Consider the following 18,205-nt stretch of genomic DNA (forward strand, 5'->3'; position numbering starts at 1 on the left):
TTTTATTTTTGCCTGAATGCCCCCTTTTTTGCCTTTCATGACATTTGCACCATCAAATGTCTGAGCTATCAGTTTTTGTCTATTTCCTTGAAGGATTATATCTAACTGCTCTAGAATACATTTTGATATGCCATCTGCAGTTTGATTTTCTGGAATAAAGAATCCCCAAAAACGCTCAAATATTTCTTCATTCAGCACGTACCGTAGAACAATTACCACTTGAGTGTGTTCTGAAACATCTGTTGTGTCATCAGCCATGACAGCTACAAATGAAGCTTCTTTAATCTCTTTCTTTATCTCATCATGGTATATCTGCAGCAGGCAGTCAAGTATCTCATTCTGAATAGTCTTAGAAACACCTGTGAAGACTGTACTTGTTTCTAAATGGTTCTTTAAATCTGGGTCTAATTTAGATGCAAAATTTATTAATCCCCTAAATACACCTGGATTTACTGAATCATCTTTTTCATCATGTCCACGTAAAGGAATTTCAAAGTTTCCACAAAATGTAATGCAGTCTGTTATCTTGGATAAAATTTCACTGTTCTTGGTAACCTTCCTGTTATGCTCATTGATCGAAAGTCTATAGGCTTCACTAAGTTTTTCTTTAATATTTTCGCTTCCTAAAAGTGATAGTGAAACCACGCTTTCAATATGTTTCTTTTATTTTTCATGTTTTTCAGTTTTTTCTTTCATTTTGCTTATATTTCTAAAGCCGTCTTTTGTCCAAGTTACATCACTTCCAATTCCAAACAACAAACACGGAAAACAAAGTAATGTATTTTTTACTTCACAACCACAGAGCCAATTTTTCCTTTGGTACCGTTCTGAATGAAAGCTACGAATATACCTCTTACTGTTGCTTATTCCTGGCTGAGATATTTGAATATCAGGTGTGGGACGGCCTCTTGTCTTAATAGCAACTTTCTCATGAAGAGACAACTGTGAAAATTTAAGTTGTTGAAGTTCACTCACGGTCACAGAACTTGTTTCTTGGGAAAACAAGGAGGCCATGTTTAATTAATTCAAATTCTTCTACACAATAAAGTTTCTGGAAAAAACAATGAATACAAAATGTAGTCTCTGAGTATGAATCATACGCATCATCCTGTGTGGTGCTTACGTGCCGTCTGCTATATCAAGAGTATTTGAATGTGATAAATTGTAGATGATGTGATATCATACAGTATGATATCACATCATCTACAATTTATCACATTCAAATACTCTTGATATAGCAGACGGCGCGTAAGCACCACACAGGATGATGCGTAAACACTACCTCCCACACTGATAACCAGATCGGCACTGTGTGATCCACAGTGCTCGCCCCCGCTTGCCTCCAGGACATGCGCTCATGCGTGAGGCAAAGCAAACGCCCGTTATTGGAACTGTCGAGTAAGACAGTTCCACATACAGGGATTTTTGTTGTTTTCTCTGAATTAGAGGATGGCCATTGACATTAAGTTTAAGGATTATTGATAATAGTTTTAAATATCTTGTACAAGTATAAATAAATAAACATATATGATATATTATATAATACATATATATCGGGTGAAATAGGGGGTGCTGCAGTTCCACAGTGCTTACCGACGAGCCGCCACTGATCGGGACCTTAAGAAGTTTAAGCCAAGATGATGATTGTTTCCTAGTCGTAGAAATCTGATTTATGATGGTTAAGCAAGTTTTCTCACAAAGGGTTGGGTTTTCATTCCCTTTATGATAGAACATAATGGATTTTAGGCCCCTTTTAGGTTGAGTTTGCCTATAAGGTTGAGTAAAAATGATTGTTACCTTGTTGTTTCTCCATTAAATGGGAGATAATCTTTAGAAAAGGAGTATCCCGTTTTGGTAACAAGTTGTGTGTATTACATGGTTCATCTTTATCCTTTCCCCTGGACAATTACAGCAAGTGCTCACCCAAGTATCAAAGCTCTCCCTTACAGTAGATGCCTCTCATTTTGCTGAGATGCTTTGTGTCGGGGAGTACATTTTGTAGTACAGTATTATACTGTATGTCTTGTCCAGTACAGTATTAGAAGAAAGCCTTTCAAATGGAGATCAGTTCCATTGTCATGAATTCATCCCCTTGGAGTACTGTGTGTGAATGATGATTTTGTTTGTATTGCTTGACAATCATCACCCAGTTTGTATGCATTTCATCTATTCCACAGGAGGAATCAGTAGGGTTGGATGCATTTCTGTGACTGTAGTACCTGGGACCCATTTTCTTTTCTTTATTCCTTCTTTCCCATGTGCTTCAAATGGAATCAGAATTGGGACATTTCTGGTGTCATTATTCTACTGGCTCCACCTTAGCCCATTAGGGTTTAATTTCACCCGTTGGTCTTGCTGTATCCAAATCATTTTCCATTTCTGGGTCCAATTTTGAGTTGGAGAGGACAAGGTTTTCTGTCCATGTCTTCAATTCTTAAAACTATACTGTAGGTGTGGGTCATCCACTAACCCTCTCTTGTAGTTTGAATTGCCATACATATAGAGTGGTTAGCACATTAGCTCTCCATTTTGATAACCAATGTTCAGTTACAGGGCATGATGAGTAGTCACTGAGACATCTTTGGTTAATAACAGGATAATATCAACCCAACCCATGCAGGTTAATAGTGTTTGGGACTAGTGGTTTCAGAGCTTGGAGCCTCAGCATTTTCTTGGCAGAGAGGTTTCTACTTGATCAGCCTGGTGGAATTAAGAGGATGTGAGGCTTTTGGGAAAATGCATCCTTCATATAAAGATGGGTTGACATACAGTGTGTACTGTATTTGAAATTATCCCATCCAAATTGACTTAATGTTAATTCATTTGTCATTTCCACTGTAAAATTTGAGTAAGAAGTTTCTTTTTCATAGATTCTTCAGACTGGGATTTACTGATCACTAAGTGAAGTCTCGAATTACTATGAAAAGAGGATTGAAAAAATTAAATTCTTTATAATGGTCTGTAAAGGACACACTTTATAACCCAGACTCTGATTAGGATACAGTATTTACACTTCAATCAAGACAGAAGTTAACAAATCTAGTATGGTAGAGTGTGAAGGATGGTGGTCATGGTGAGAGTATGGTAGAGTGTGAAGGATGGTGGTCATGGTGAGAGTATGGTAGAGTGTGAAGGATGGTGGTCATGGTGAGAGTATGGTAGAGTGTGAAGGATGGTGGTCATGGTGAGAGTATGGTAGAGTGTGAAGGATGGTGGTCATGATGAGAGTGTGGGATATGAACTGTAGTTAGCTTAAATTATATGACCCGTCATTCTCTGGCTGAATGGATTAATCAACTTTTACTTTTAAATCTGCTATTAGGGAGACTATATGACTAAACTTATTTAGTGCACAACCTATACATACAACAATCTTCTTTATTTATTTAATGTTCTAATATGATCATCATAATTCATAGCTTATCATTTTTTAAAGAAAAAAAAGAAGACAGCAAGTCCAACCCTTGGTGATGCTGCATGGAAGGAATGAAAGTATGTAACCACTTTGCTTGATCACCCCACAAGATTATCATTAATAACATTACAATGACAATATTAACCCTTTAACCTGTGGACTTTGTTCTCCTTTTTGATGCAGTAAGACAGAAAAATACATACTGTACAGTATTTAGCAAAGTTGTCAACAAAAATATACATTACATGTTTCATTACGTGTACTGTGGTGCTGTATAGACCATTCAGAGTTGTGTGATGTGTTGTCACTTGTGTTATCTGTACCTGCTCAAGTCACCAATGGGATGATTTTTCCACCTCTGGCACTTATATTTCGTTGTTAGTTTTGTTATTTCACTAGTTTCATCTTCACTAAATTTATTTTTGGTACAGTACTATCTTTGGAATGTTTTAAAAGCAGTTCCTTTTTTTTTTCTCTCCTGCCTCAATAGACAGAAGAATATTACTGATCAATGAGAGTCAGCGAAACCTCAGGGCAGCTGACCAGATGTGACACACCCTCTCTCTCATGGCACAAGAGTCTCACTGAGCATGTTAGTATGATGTTACAACTTACAAGGTATATATCACTACCTGGTAACTCTATAGGTTGCCATAAAAATGATTGGCTGCCATACTGGACCAAAATAAACTGTGTGTGACTCTAAATGTGAAGAAAGTGTATAGGTGTCATTGTGGCTGGGGGCAAGGTAAATTCTTTACGGAGATATGCAGTACTGTAACACAGGTTTTATAGGCTGTGACATATGAAGAATAGGCTGAGTTAAGGGTGATAGAGTACAATCTTGAGAATTCAGGAATGCTTTTATTCATCCATGTAAGTAAGCATTTGTAGAACAGTACAATGAATTTAAATCAACTTGCTCCGTGTTATATGTCTTGAAATACAGTATCTCAGAGGAGTTCGATACAGTAATCAGTAATATCTTTCATTTTTGTCTGGGGTTGTGGATCATGAGACTGTTATGGTGCACTAGACTCTAGAGGACTCACCTACCTTGAGATACAACTTTGTGCCCTCATTAATAAAGAATGGTTCTAGTACTCTTGGAAATACTGTACCATCATTATTTCTGTGCAGTTTACTGTGTCAAATGTACACTACTTAATGCAAAAAGGCAGAAGGTTTAAACATTGTACAGTAACTAGATAGAAGGGTTTATTTACACAGACCAGTATGTATGAATTCAGACCAGAAAATAGGGAATTTCAAGGCTCTGTGTTGATCTGTACCTTTACATTTAAGGTGAAATAATTTTTTATAACTCAAGTTGACTGTGTACATATTGTATCTACTGTATCAGTGTTTTTATAATTTTTTTTACGAAAAAATTGGAAATATATGTACAGTACAGTACAGTACAGTACAGTACAGTACAGTACTGTATGCATTATCATATTTTTTAGCAATTTTTTATTACATACCATAATGAAAATACACCAGTACTGTATACATACTTCTCTATTTGAGTTTGGGTGTTTCAATGATAATGAGCAGTACTGTATGAGTTGTACTGTATCATGATGATGATACAACAAAATAATATACTGTACATATATTGTACAGTAGGTATCTGATGAAAGAACAGCATGTTTATATTGTACATGTACAGTATTGAGATAAGGTTTTATAAAGTTTTCTACATAATTGTCAGATAATGAGATAAGTACAGTACAGTATTGTGTTATGTCATGAGCAGGTTTTATAAAATAAATGAGAAACTTTAATAAAATAAACTGTTGCCATATAAAGTAAACTCTTGGTACTTTATAATGGTTGCTGTATATAATGGATTCCAGTTATAATGGACACCCTAAACCTTTCGGACAAACCCTTAAGACAACAGACATGTCCGTTATCCTCGAGGAGTTGTCTGATAGTTCGTCACTGCATAAATACTGCCTGGAATAACATCATCATATGTTGGGATGTGTTCCAGAGAAATGTGACTTGTAGTGAAATGTTTTGTAATGAGGATTTTTTTTGCATAAGAGTTAATCTAATTAGGGGTAAAGATCTACAGTGATACCCTGTAAAAGCTCAGGATGTGTTCCTGCAGAGAGAACTTACAGCAAATCAGCTTATAATGGGGTCATTATAGCATACTGTATAGTATTTGATATGTTCAGAACAAAGTTATTTATTAACTTTTAGAGATACATAGTGGCTAGATTTTGCTACTTGTACACCACTTAGACAACTGAAAAGTGAATAAACCCTGGTACATGCAGACATTATATGCTACAATAATATTTAGTAAGTGCTGATAAATACGCTACAATATTATTTACTAAGTGGTGAAGACAGATCCTCTGGTAATCACCAACCCTCTTGAGCAGTGAAAACTGTGGTGCTTGAGAGGTGGTGAGTGCTGGCAACATTGTGAGAGAGGCTAAGAATGATCAGTTGTTACTGCTCTGTAAACAAGAGACTGGGAAAAAAATATGGCGTAATAAGTCATTTGTGGTTGAGTGTGGGATATTTTGGGGGGAAATTTATTATTTTACTATTATATTTTATTCACCCGGCACCAAATGAACCTAAATAATATGAGAGCTTTTGTGAAATTTTATACTGTCGTTATAAAAGGATCGAGGGCTGACAAGCGCGGGAGAGTTGTCCACTCAGACCAGCCAGTACAGTACTCCCTCCCTCCTCCCCCACCATCCTCCACCACCTGTCCTCAGCTACTCGCCTAAGCATAGTTTTGTAATTTTTGTTTCGCCCTTCTTTACATGCAAACCTCCATTGTATTAGAGCAGAATAAGGTTTTCTAACTATCATTTTTTGGTGTTTAAATATTTATGTGATCTAAATATCTGTGGTTAGATATACAGTAGTCTGGTGAGTCATGGCAAGGAGTGACCTAATTCAAGTGTACAAACATCTCTGGGGACACTACTCAGTCGAGTGTATGTATCCTGGAGCTGGTGGATGCCTGCCCTACAAGGGGTCACAGCTCAAGGTTGAAAAAGCCACAAGTGCAAAAAACTGTGAGGGCAAAAAATTTTTGGGAGTGAGAATTGTTAACTCTTGGAACAACTTGCCAGAGAGTGTTGTGACAGCACTGAATGTGAGCTCATTCAAGGCCAGACCTGACCAACACTGGAGCAGGTTCAGATACATTCAGGAGCCAATTCATGCCCAGTACTTGCCAACAGTGCATAACAGAGATGTGACTGACTGCCCAAGTGGCTAAAGAGCCAATCAGTGGCAAGGAGGATAAAAGTAAAGTAAAAGTATGGTATGTTGCCAAACCATCTGCTACTCTCAGATACAGTACACTCCTGCCACATAGAATATACCTGTACTCTCTTAATTTGTTATATCTTTATGTTATTGTACAATATACAGAACAGAATTTTCTTTAGTCATAAGGCACACTCGCACATTGAGATGACTTTTCTCCAAATTGGGTCTTTACTTACATATAATAGTGGCATTAGCACACAGTTGTGTTGGGGGTGACTGATGTGTTTTGGTGTGGGAGAAACTTAACACTTGTATGGTACTTTAATTACTTATGGTTTTTTTGCTCTATATTTGATGTTTTTAACACTTTATGCATCATATTCGGATACACAGACTCGGTATAATACAGTGGATGATGCAGATGACTTATATGTGAAATAAAGGACGTACGATGGAAATTTCTTCCTCTATTTGTTAATTACATATTATGTGAAATGATATACGTATATTGGTACAACATATGATGATGAGGCTCCCTGTACTGTTTGTAATAAAGAAAATCAGAAAAGTTGAAAATTATTGAAAAATGAGAGCGGTAAACAATCATTATCACACATTATGCATTAAGTATCGACGGGTTTCCACCCCAAAGCTTTATGGTGAGTGTATGGTGGACGGAGAGACTTGGGTGGAACACCATTGCTAGGGCAAAAATAATACAAGTCAGTGCACACACACAAAAAACTACTGTATCTACTTTTTAGGGTGATTCTAGTGACCTGAACAGAGGCTAGTGTGTATATATATGAACAAAATACAGTACTGTACATCAAAAATTATTCTTTTTCAACAAGGAATTTTAAGAACATAACTTATGCATTATTGGTGGATTAATGTAAAATATTTCATTATTAGAAATGTATTTCAAATTTATACAATACTGTAATAAGTAATAAAATCTCCTCCTGTTTCGAAATATCTGGTATTTCAAACCCCTTTTTACCCCCTTTAGTTTGAAATAATTTTTGGGCAATTGGTTTTAACTGATTTTCGGCTTTAGCGAGAACGGCCTTCCTCCATTTAGTCCGTCGAGGGTTTACTGTATGATAAAGTACTCTTGCCATATTGTGAGATAATATTTAATAAGTACTGTACTGTAATGGTATTGCTCTAGTTATGAAAATCTGCTTTAACAAAGAGTCCAAAAACTGTATAAATTTTTTTTGAGATATGGAAGATTTTGTATTTTTTCACCACTTATCAGCTTACTATCTTACATTAATGGTAAATGTTGTGTAAGTTTTCTCAGTTTAAAAGATGAGGGAAATGTATAGACCTTACCAGCCTCCAGTACTGTATTTCACTAAACATAGAATAAAGATGTAATACTAATTCATAGTTAGTTCTCCTATAATGTGGTACAGGGGGTCCCCGTTATAAGTGGTTTTGCACTTAAGTGGTAAAAGAATTGTGTAACTCCACATAAAAAGTCCCTAATGTTAAGAGGAATTATAAGTGGTTAATAGGGACCCCCAAAAAGCCACTGATAATGAAATTATTGTACTTATAAGAATTAATAAGAATAGGGCCTATATATATATATACAGTCAACCCTCACTTTACGCGGTCCCACATTCCGCGTTTCCACGTTTACGCGGCACCCTGCCGAAACCGGAATGCTCACATTCCGCGGTGCTTGTACCCCTTTACGCGGTGAGCGGCTGGCGAGCCGCCCCATTTTTGGATCCAAACCTCCCGCCATCTCTCCCACCCTCTCCCGCCATCCACCATGTTGTGTAAGCGGCGCGAGCAGGGTGCGCACAAGGTCGCCCAGTCATCAAAACATTACCGAGTTCTTCACCCGCCACCCACCACAGCCGGCCCAAGTCAGTGATAGTGATAATGATAGTGAGGATATGGACTTATATGGACTTTGAGGGGTTTGACAAAGAGGCCCTGCAAGCCTCTGTGGTGGATAGCGATACAATTGATACAAGTGATACAGGTGAGGGCCAATAATCTGCCCTCTGCCTCGGAACCAACCCCCCATCCCCGTGTGCCCAGCCATCTTTTCTACTAATGTAAGTGTTAAAAAACCTAATATTATTGATATTTCTCTTAATTATTAATTGAGTGTGCATACCATCATAAAATTAAGAATTTATTTTTACTACAACGTAGGTATTGTGTCTGAGAAAGTGGAGTTTGGGGGTCGGCCCGGTCTCTATTTCAATTAATCCCATATGTTATATTGTTCACTTTACGCGTTTCTCACTTTACGTGGGCCGCCGTGGGTTGAATTAACCTCGTAAAATGAGGGTTCACTGTTTATATATATATATATATATATATATATATATATATATATATATATATATATATATATATATATATATATATATATATATATATATATATATATATATATATATATATATATATATATATATATATATATATATATATGTAGTCAGCTGAATGCACATGGGGCCCCCATAATTTTCTAATTATACATGGAGACTACATTAACTGGAAACGTTTCGGTATAGAAAATGCGTGTCATTTGAAGAAAAAAAAAAAAAATTTTTTTAATAAAAAATCTGAGTCGGTCGTAAGTCCCGACGGTCGTAAGTCGAAGCAGTCGTAAGTCGGGGTCTGTCTGTGTATATATATATATATATATATATATATATATATATATATATATATATATATATATATATATATATATATATATATATATATATATATATATATATATATATATATATATATGTATACACACAGTATAGTCTGCATTTACGCGGTCAATTGAACCCGTGGAGGTCCGCGTAAAACCAGAAACGCGTTAATGAAATAACAGAACATATGGGATTAATTGAAATAGAGACTGGGCCGACCCCCAAAGTCCACTTTTTCCGACTCAATATGTACCTTGTAGTCAAAATAACATCTTAATTTTATGATGGTATGCACACACAATTAATAGAAATAGAAATAATATTAGGTTTTTTAACACTTACGTTAGTAGAAAAGATGGCTGGGCACACGGGGATGGGGGGTTGGTTCCGAGGCAGAGGGCAGATTATTGGCCCTCACCTGTATCACTTGTATCAATTGTATCACTATCCACCACAGAGGCTTGCAGGGCCTCTTTGTCAAACCCCTCAAAGTCCATAGCTTCACTATCACTTGTGATATATATATATATATATATATATATATATATATATATATATATATATATATATATATATATATATATATATATATATATATATATATATATATATATATATATATATATATATATATATACAGTTAACCCTCACTTTACGCGGTTAATGTAACCCGGAGGGTACCGCGGAAAGTGAGAAACGCGTAAAGTGAATAACATAACATATGGGATTAATTGAAATGGAGTCCAGGCCGACCCCCCAAACTCCACTTTTTGACGACACATAACTATGTTGTAGTAAAAATAACATCTTAATTTTATGATGGTACATGCACACAATTAATACTTAAGAGAAATGGAGAAATACAGTCGCCAAGTTAATGTCCATTCAAATAATGGACTCAACTCCCTCCCCCTCTCACACTACACTGCCGGCTCTTCCCTCTCTGAGAAATTTTTGGGGGAAAACCAGGTATAGTAATAAATAATACCTCAAACTAAAGTTAGGATAATATAATTGACATTGCTGGATTCCTTGTAAGACCAGGAATATTTTGAATATAAATGTCATATATTTTTCACAAAAGATAACATACTCAGATTCAACATTTTATCTAAAAATTTTATGTCTAATGCAAAATATATGATGTTTATATTCAAAATGATCACCAAATTGTAAGAATTCCAGCAATGCAAATTATATTCTGGCCGGGTAATTTGTATGAATTTTATGAGCTAAAATAAAAATCTTCAGTTAATAAAAAAAAAAAATTCTTCACATGGTAACAGATGGTCGGTCGCCGGTCCCTCCCTCCCTCCCCCCCACCCCCCACCAACCGTCCCTACTAGATAAATGTGTGGGAATACCAGACTGTTTACCTTTTTAGTAATAAATAATAAATCAGACTAAAGTTAGGATAATATAATTGACATTGCTGGATTCCTTGTAAGACCAGGAATATTTTGAATATAAATATCATATATTTTGCACAAAAGATAACATATTTACTCAAGAGTAAACATTATATCTAAAATTTGTATGTCTAATGCAAAATCTATGATGTTTATATTCAAAATGATCATCAAATTGTAAGAATTCCAGCAATGTAAATTATATTCTGGCCGGATAATTTGTATGAATTTTATGAGCTAAATTAAAAAAAATTATACTTCACCCGTGTAAAGGGGTACACCCACCGCGGAATGTGAGCATCCTGGGTTCTGGCAGGGCACCGCGTAAACGTGGAAACTGTGGGACCGCGTAAAGTGAGGGTTGACTGTGTATATATATATATATATATATATATATATATATATATATATATATATATATATATATATATATATATATATATATATATATACATACATACATACATACATACATACATACATACATACACACACACAGCTACACCCCGACTTACGACGGGGTTAGGGACCCAAATCCAGGTCGTAAGTCCGAATGGTCGTAAGTCCGACATAGATAAAAAAAAAAAAATTATTTTTTTTTTAAATAAAAAATCTACAATGAAATACAGTACAGTAAAAGTAATAAATAATGAGGAATGGATACAGTACAGTGAAAGTAATAAATAATGAGGAATGGATACAGTGTGACTGAGCACTTACCTTTAATGTAGTCAGCTGAATGCATATGGGGCCCCCATAATTTTCTAATTATACATGGAGACTACATTAACTGGAAACGTTTCGGTATAGAAAATGCGTGAGTCATTTGAAAAAAAAATTTGAAAAAAAAAAATGGTCACAACTGCGGCTGTCGTAAGTCCAAGCAGTCGTAAGTCGGGGTCTAGCTGTATATATATGAGTGTCACTTACACTGTGATGGTCCTGCTTAGACCCTATTCTTATTAATTCTTATGGGAAATAATTCACCTTCATAAGTACAGTAGTTTCATTATCAGTGGCTTTTTTCTCGTCCCTATTAACCACTTATAACAACGACCCCTTGTACTGTAGTTATGTTCCTGGAAAACACCGCATTATAAAAAAATAGCATTGTAGCAACCATTAATTAAGGGGCTACGAGGTAGGAGGTTGAAGAACACTGACATGGGACCAACGTGGGACCCACTTTCGCTTTCATATTATTGGTAGTTTTTATTTGTTATGTGTTAAGGAAAACTGACTGTGTAAGATATGTAAGATAATGTACTGTGCCAAGTTATGTGTCAAGCCTAATACAGAATATGATATTTTGATTTCTGAGAAGTTGTTTTGATACAGAATTTCAGAAAAGTTCTTCATGAGGTGTTTTACCTAATCAAAGGCATTGTATAAAATTTGGTCGTAAAATTTGCTGTTCACCTGCATTTTGCTGCTTGGCTTTTGCATGTTATTGCATAATAATTCATTCCAAGGTTGTTCATTTTTTCTTAAGAACTTATACTTGTATTAAAGGGAACAATATTAACCAAGACCTACGTGTGGAGGCCCTCAGTCTCTGTCTTATTGTGGCAATAGTCTTCAGACAAAAATATTTTGTTAATGAAGAATTATATCCAGTGATAATAATGGTGGATATAATGACAATAAAATTTGCAATAAAGGTAAAAAATAATCACACATTTGTTACCATTTTTCAAAAAATTTTCTCTACCATTCCTTTCTTATAAAACATTATATTAATATTATAGTATTCTTTAATTTTCAGAATAGGTTTTATGAAAAACTCGTAGCATTAGTATGAAGCAATAAGGTTCTTCAATTGATTGTGTTTGTTGTCTTGAGAACAAAGCAGTGTTGCTGTCAGGAATCAAATTACTGTATTGTAGACGTGTTAATATTCACAATGTGAATCAGAATTTTTTTTCCGCTGTTAATGAAATGCCAATTTGAATAGGTTTAAGAATTCATTAATGAGTGGTCAGTTTTAAAAGACAATTAAACTCATATTATCAAAGAAATGGTGATAGTGAAATATTATCAAAGAAATAGTGATAGTGAGATATTATCAAAGAAATGGTGATACGTAGTGAGATACTGCACACAGGTCTATTGAGGTATTGTACTGTACTGTGCACTAGATGCTTCTTTGTCACTACAGTACATGTGCAGTACAGTATATCACAAATTTATATAATTCAAAGTACAATACAATTTGAATTTGCAATATATAATGTGGTAGTTATTATTATTAATTCATTATTGCAAGTTGCTCTTCACTCCACACATTAAGTTGTGCCAGGCATTATGAATAGTTTTAGGGTTGGTCATGCTGATAGCTGCAAAGAACATAGAAAGTTCTGTGCAAAACAAATTTGGAAACTTACCTAAATCCTTCATAATAACAAGAGGGTATGATTCTTCAGTGAAAACCTTAGTGCATGTCTACGGTACTGGTGTGTCTTAACACACTGCACTGTACTGTAACTACTGTATAATACTGTACACTCTCAGGGCTTATCACCTGCTGGAAGGTCCTTAATACAGTAGAGTACAGTACACTCATATTTATACAATTTGCAAAAGTTTTAATTACAGTTAACCTTTTTTGGGGGGAAAGGAAAATATGGTGTCACATATTGGTACAGTAATGCGTAAGCAAGCACTGCACTGCACTGTACTGTATACTGAATGGCAATATTCTTATCACATTAAAAGTTTATTATTTAAGAGCAGCACTCAGCACCTTGTACACTAGTGCCATAACATAAATATTGTAGGATATCAATTGCACTAGCAGTAATTTTGTTATTAGAATCTGTTACAATTATTGAGTGTGTAAGCTTACCATAGTGTCCTCTGATGCTTACTGTTGTCGCTTTAGTGTTAATGGGCTGCCAGATATACCTCAACTGTACATTGTGGTAAGGGCTTCACTGTTCAAAAGACTATAAATAATATTAAATATAAGTAACGTACTTTATACAGTATGCTGTACTGTACAGTATAGCCATGGCACGAGACTGTTAGTTGTTATTGCTCATGTTTAAGAGGTTACCTAAAGGATAATTTTTTATCTTATACAGTATTTCAATTATGTCTGTACAGTATATAATTTGATATGGGTTGACAGCTTGTAAAAACATGGATAATTCATAAATTTTAAAAATGTAATGCAGTTTTCTATCTACAGTATAAATTATATGTAAACATATTACAGTATTTATACTTGAATTCTTAGGAGTAATAATAAGTCAGTTAGAATGGTCACATTCCTGTAGATTTATAATTTTTCATATTCATAGATAGTGTATTATGCTAACCTTAGTACTGTACAGTAGTAATACCTATTACTCCTAATAATTAATTAATAGGGGGAAAGTTTTTGTATATGACAAAATATAGAAGTAGAAAACAAACAAGTTACAGTATATGCAGTTGTGTAATTTATAATATTATAAATTAACACCAGCTGAGGCTCAATGAACTTGAGCATTTAATGAATGGTGACTATAACTGCCAAGTATACAGTCACTTGTTGTGTCATGTAGCCAACAACTTGACTTAGATAATCACAGTATTCTAACACTGAGACAGTGATAGGCATTAATTAAGTATGAATGATTTCCAGTAATGTCTCCATCTGCAACTCTTACATTTCCAAGTAAAAAAGATATTTGGTAACTTTATTGCAGTTGCTACTAACTAGACAATAAGAGTTGCCAATTGGTCCAGAAACGTGTACTGTACTGTACTGTAGTGTTGAATAAACTCGGGAATGCCACAAGTTATGGTAGATGTAGACAGTGACTGGGGAAATGATCACTAATGCTGTACTGTACCAGCCATATTAAATTTAATGTGCAGTAATAGTTCCAATGACTAACATCAGTTGCTTTTCCTTATTTTTCACTTTTATAGTACCTGTAATGTCATAATCAAACCATTTAGTTAAACCTTTGGTCGAGTGTTTTGTAATAATTGTGAAATATTTTTCTTGAGAATGATAGTATTAATTGAAAAATTATGTCAGTACTGTACTAATAATCTTCAAGAGTTAAATAATTATGAACCACAAGATGTACACCTCATTATTAAGCTTTCTCTGGAAGTCATTTTTTTTTTTAATCTTTATTTATAAACATTGTGTCAAACCTAGGTGGAAGTGTTACCTTCCCCAATACAAGTTGAAAAATTGAGCTTTTTCTAAATATTGAAGGAATTTTCTACACTTTAGAACCTGTACTCTACTCTACTCTACTTTCAAAGTGGTGTCATACGGGCACTTGTACTGTATCAGCATTTTTCACTAGTGGCAGTGGTCTTACCCGTAATATTTAAGAAGCGTGTTCACAAGACGGGAGTACTGTTGCTGCTGGAGCCAAACCAAAACAATAACAAGATGGATGCCTTTGAAGACTTTGAGGATGAAATGTTAGCTCTTACGACTTTTTGCTTTATACTGTTGTGTTAAGTTTAAACGTAAAAAGAAACGCTTGTGGATTCGTTCTTGGCTAACAAAAAGAAAAAAAGCTTGAACCTGAACTGCATAAACTGACTTAATTAACAATTTCTTTAACTTTTAATATGATACAACAGGGGTTCTCTTTTTAACTCCCGAGAATTGCCAGCTACGATTTCAGGACCAGCACATCGTGCCGGAGAAATTAACTGTTGGCATATGAAACTCCAGCCGCTAGTACCGTACTAGACAAGAATGAAAATTGGCGGTACAAGTGCCCATGTGATGCCGCCTTAAAGACAGGTTATTAGCCTCTTAAGTTAGACTATGCAAACCATATGAAATTGATATGGGGTACTAAAACTTTGTACTGTTGAACAGTGCTGTTTTATTAACAAAGAAAATCCATATAATCTACTAGCTTCATATATTGTACTATACCGTAGAGGCTAATATCACAGTGCTGTTAAGATATTTTTGTCTTTTTTAAAATATTATACAATACCTAGATATTCTTACATTTCATAAATAGTAGTGTACAGTATTACCCCGCCTAACGCGGTTTCACTTAACGCGTTTTATCATATACGCAGTGCCTCGCCAGAGCTGAACTTTCACTTAACACGGATTTTTTCCACATATACGCGGTGAGTGTCCGGCTCGAGACGAGACGCTATTTTTAGATTTGCCCCACCCGCCACCCTGCCTGACTGCCTGTTTTAGCTCATAAAATTCATACAAATTACCCGGCCAGAATATAATTTACATTGCTGGAATTCTTATAATTTGGTGATCATTTTGAATATAAACATCATATATTTTGCATTAGACATACAAATTTTAGATAAAAAATTTTCTCAGAGTAACTATGTTATCTTTTGTGCAAAATATATGACATTTATATTCAAAATATTCCTGGTCTTACAAGGAATCCAGCAATGTCAATTATATTATCCTAACTTTAGTTTGAGGTATTATTTATTAAAATTTAGTGGTTATCCCACACATCTCCTTGGGACGGTTGGTGGGGGGTGGGGGGGAGGGAGGGACCGACCGACCATCTGTTACCCCGTGAAGAATTATTATTTTTTTTTATTAACTGAAGATATTTGTTTTAGCTCATAAAATTCATACAAATTACCCGGTCTGAATATAATTTACATTGCTGGAATTCTTATAATTTGATGATCATTTTGAATATAAACATCATATATTTTGCATTAGACATACAAATTTTAGATAAAAATTTTTCTCAAATTAACTATGTTATCTTTTGTGCAAAATATATGACATTTATATTCAAAATATTCCTGGTCTTACAAGGAATCCAGCAATGTCAATTATATTATCCTAACTTTAATCTGAGGTATTATTTAATACTAAATGTTAAAAACTCTGGAAGGGAGGATTGGTGGGGGGTGGGGGGGAGGGTTGGGACTGACCGCGCGGTTGGAAGAGGGGGGGAGGCAAGGTGGGGTACTTTGATTGACAGATAGTGTCGTGAAGATTATTTTTTTTTTATTAACTGAAGATATTTGTTTTAGCTCATAAAATTCATACAAATTACCCGGTCAGAATATAATTTACATTGCTGGAATTCTTATAATTTGGTGATCATTTTGAATATAAACATCATATATTTTGCATTAAACATACAAATTTTAGATAAAATTTTTTCTCTAGGTAACTATGTTATCTTTTGTGCAAAATATATGACATTTATATTCAAAATATTCCTGGTCTTACAAGGAATCCAGCAATGTCAATTGTATTATCCTAACTTTAGTTTGAGGTATTATTTATTAAAATTTAGTGGTTTTCCCCCAAAAATTTCTCTGAGAGGGAAGAGCCGGCAGTGTAGTGTGAGAGGGGGAGGGAGTTGAGTCCATTATTTGAATGGACATTAACTTGGCGACTGTATTTCTCTATTTCTCTTAAGTATTAATTGTGTGCATGTACCATCATAAAATTAAGATGTTATTTTTACTACAACATAGGTATGTGCCTTCAAAAAGTGGAGTTTGGGGGTCGGGCCGGTTTCTATTGGAATTAATCCCATATGTTCTGTTGTTCACTTAACGCGGGACCCTCTGGGTTCAATTGACCGCGTTAAGTGGGGTACAACTGTACTTAGAAAAGTGAATGTGTTAAAATGCTTGCACTAAACACCCACTCACTGCCTTTTGGTGAGGACATACATTACAGTACAGTGGTCCCTCGATTAACGAGCACAATTCGTTTTAGAAGGTTGCTCGTTAACCAAAATATTCGTTAACCGAAACCATTGTTTCAATAGGTTTTTGGGTAATTGGTTCCAGCTCACCGAAAATTGCCTAAAGTCAACAAAAAAGGTAGTAAAGTACACTTACTTTGAGGTGTGTATGTAGAAGGCTCCTGGATGATGATGATGATGATGATGATGATGATGATGATGGGAATTAGAATGGGGGTGGAGGAGAAGGGAGAATAGAAGGCATTGGGGTGGAAGAGAAGTCACCCCATGGCACCATTTCACCTATAAAATTTTAGTTCTCTTGGTGTAATTCGAGATTATTTTCTCTAAATCAACACTGCACTGCGCTATATATTGTCAATATGTAAAATAAATTTCAAAATGACCAATTATTTGACTGGATACAGAAAAAAAGCATTTATGTTGAAGAGAGTCTGAAGCAAGATGTTACCGCCACTGAAAAGACACAGAGACTGATGCCTGTATGGTGTGTTGACAGGCTGTTTGGCACGCTAAAAACTAGTTCCCTGTACTTAAATTATGTTAAATAATTGTTAAAATTACTAAAAAATTTAATATAAGACTTTTAAAATTATTGAATTGTACAAACTTCTTGATATTTACTAAAATAGTAAGGAATTTAAGCCATAGAACCGATTACTGTATTGGCGGACTAATATGACAGCTAGTGTGCAAGCGAAAACATGTTGAGGGGCGCTCGTAAGGAATTCATTAATCGAGGGAATGCTCGTTAAC

General features: G+C 35.0%; 1 protein-coding gene across 2 annotated transcripts in view; it reads left to right on the plus strand.

The window, feature by feature from the left end:
• LOC121876811 (nicotinamide/nicotinic acid mononucleotide adenylyltransferase 1-like) overlaps window positions 1-18,205 on the plus strand; it is a 162,915-nt gene that overhangs the window by 104,052 nt on the left and 40,658 nt on the right. Inside the window, exon 8 of one of the 2 annotated variants that reach the window (XR_006090819.1) lies at window positions 3,906-4,033. The gene's annotated coding sequence lies outside the window, so the exon portion shown is untranslated. The remainder of the gene's footprint in view (window positions 1-3,905; window positions 4,034-18,205) is intronic. The other variant, XR_006090820.1, reaches the window with a different exon arrangement.

This window comes from Homarus americanus, unplaced genomic scaffold, assembly GCF_018991925.1.
Source record: "Homarus americanus isolate GMGI-L3 unplaced genomic scaffold, GMGI_Hamer_2.0 scaffold50281, whole genome shotgun sequence".
Classification (NCBI taxonomy): domain Eukaryota; kingdom Metazoa; phylum Arthropoda; class Malacostraca; order Decapoda; family Nephropidae; genus Homarus; species Homarus americanus.